This window comes from Chiloscyllium plagiosum, unplaced genomic scaffold (assembly GCF_037043375.1).
Source record: "Chiloscyllium plagiosum isolate Xiang-an unplaced genomic scaffold, Cpla_swu_hap1 HiC_scaffold_1, whole genome shotgun sequence".
Lineage (NCBI taxonomy): Eukaryota > Metazoa > Chordata > Chondrichthyes > Orectolobiformes > Hemiscylliidae > Chiloscyllium > Chiloscyllium plagiosum.
Genome location: NW_028270139.1, coordinates 53,221,474 through 53,224,199, shown reverse-complemented (window position 1 = coordinate 53,224,199; position 2,726 = coordinate 53,221,474). Strand labels below are relative to the sequence as shown.

General features: G+C 41.8%; 1 non-coding gene across 1 annotated transcript; it reads left to right on the top strand.

Moving 5' to 3' along the window:
• Positions 1–2,411: 2,411 nt before the first annotated feature.
• On the top strand, positions 2,412–2,490 carry LOC122556037 (small nucleolar RNA SNORD79). The gene has a single exon (XR_006313443.2). It is a non-coding gene; the product is annotated as a small nucleolar RNA SNORD79 (small nucleolar RNA).
• Positions 2,491–2,726: the final 236 nt, after the last annotated feature.

Here is a 2,726-nt window from a genome sequence, read left to right as displayed (position 1 = left end):
GTGGTGAAGATGAGGTGTTGGGGGCTAGGGAAATAAAAGTCATGGAGGAGGTGGAGGGCATGGTGGTGTTCCAAACGTAGGTGGGGAATTCCTGAACCAGAAGCAGAACAGTGCCAAGGTATGTAGAGATGAATTCAGCGGGGCAGGAGCAGACTGAGAAGATAGGTCGAGTGAAGAGTCATGTTTGTGAATTTTGGGTAGGTGGCAGGAGCAGGCCGAGATGATAGGTCGACTGGGGCAGAAAGGCTGCAGCCATTTTCTCTTAACAAATGTTTTTAACTGTTGCTTGCATTGTTGTTTGTCTTTTTAATTCATTTTAATCGCAGCTCAGAGATCTCCACATCCCATTGTCTTTCTGACAGTAACTGCTTCCTTGCAGCTCTGCAATAGTCACCTGAGTGCAACTTCTGCCACTATGATTAGACTGTACAACACAGCAGTGTATTCAACCTAAGATGCACATAGTTTGTATATGCCTCATGGTAAAAGTCACATGACCACAGCAAATTGGAAAGAACATTTATGTAAGTTTTTTTATTCATTTGCAGGATAAGTGGGTCACTGGTTAGGCCACAATTTGATTGCTCATCTCTAATTGCCAAGGGTAGGTACGGGTCAACAATCTGTTGACCATGCTGTGCATCTGGAGTCACATGTAGGCCAGACCAAGGAAGGATAACAGCTTTCCTTCACTAACAGACAGTATTGAACCAGATGAGTGTTTCTTGACAATCGACAATGGATTCATGGTCATTATTAGATTCTTAATCCAGATGTTTTTGTTATTTAATTCAAATTCCAATATCTGCTATGGTGGGATTCAACCCCAGTCTCCAGAACATTCCTGGGTCTCTGGCCTAACAGTCCTTTGATGATGCCACTAGGCCATTACATCCCCACTGTATTTCAGCTAAAATTATTACATTCTGATGCAGCTTCTGACTCCTTCAGATCTCTCTGCACAATCTGGTGACATTGATATTATCATCACACCAGTATGCATCATTGTTTTGCACAGCTCTGAAAGAATATGGTGGACAATTGATTTTGTTATCCACCAGATCTGTTTGGGCCACATAAGACCTGGATCACCTGGAATACACCTTCTTTACTCAACTGCTGACTGTCCTTGTAATTTTCTCTCTCCTGTCTCCATTAGTCTCAACCCCAACAATAAATGCAAGGAGGTCATAGAATTTTTTTGTTATTTCCCTCAAGATCATGCTATCAACTGCCTTTGTTATGCCTTTCTTTTCCATTATCCCACCGGGCCAAACTCCTGATGTACACGGTTGCTCCAGCACTCAACTTATGTCTCTGTAGTTTCGTCCCTCTCAACTAAATGTTGTCCATGATATCTAACTGCTCCTCCTTGACCTTATTCCCACTCAACTGCTGATAATCCAATTTCCTCTCCATGTTAGCTGGTATTGTTAACGTTTCCCTCTATTAGGTGCTCTCCTCCAAACTGTGAAATTTGCCATCATCACCCTTTTCCTTAAAAAAAACAACTTGAGATCACAAATCACTGCCCTTTCCAATCAAATGTCTTGAGTCTGTTATCAACTCCTAAATCTGTGCTTGTCTTTCTGGAAACGTGACAGTGCAGTTGCTATTGGAAACAATTAGAGTTGTCCTTCTCTCCTTCTTTTGTCTTGCATACCATTCAAGTTGGTTCTTCATTCAGTCTCAAAGGTGTCTGTACTAATCCTAATATTAGGTCTTTAGGCATCATGATCTATGAACTATGCTTTCCACTGATGTTGATTGATGTGCACACAACAGGGAACTTCTAAAGGGCGTCCTTAAAACAATTGTGTGGAGCCTCTCTTTCATTTACCTGTGGCCAGCTCCCTATACAGTAAGTTCTTGAGCAGGCAATAATTGCCTATCCAATAAAATTGATTTTGCAGGTGGATTGCATTGATGTTGATGATATTGGCTGTTTACAATATGATCACACCAGCGAATTTTGATGGTCCTGTGGAGGCAGCACAATGGAAATACTCCAGAAAGTGTACTTCATGGGGTAAAGGCCCCATCATTCAGCAACATACAGAAGGGTCGTGAGGACTACAGGTTTGTAGCTTTTGAGTTTGGCCTGTCTCCAAGGCTGTGGTTGCTCTACACTTGGTTGTAGAATCTGCTGAATGCCCTGTTTGCTTTTGAAAATCTATTGTCCACTTCCTTGTTTATGGCAACATTTAGCAAGACAATACACCATCAATAGGTAAATTACTCGATGGCATTTTTCTTAAACTCACTCATTCACAGATGTGGACATCACCTGTTACTAAGCAGTGAGATTCAGCAGCAGGCCAAATCTGAGATTCCTTGTAATCAGTTAGTACATCTATTAGTTGACCTTGGTCTGGATGTGGGATTCTTGAGATGGAGTGGTGGATTCATTGTACTGTTAATGATGCTAATATAATTACAGTGGGAATCTCTCTGAAAAGATGTGGAAGGCTTGTAATTACTGAATCAGTACAGTATAACATCCCTGCATTCTGATCTCAAGGCTGTCAGTTCCTTTTGCCTAAAAGGACTACTATATTGTTACTGCATCCATTGTGTTAGTTTCTTCTAGCAACTGATCCTCAGTCTGTTTCAGAATTTATAGCCTATCCTTAATTGCCCAGACGGGGGTTGAGAGTCAACCACATTGCTGTGGGTCTGGTGTCACATGTAGGTCAGGTTGTGTAAGGATGGCAGATTTCCAACCC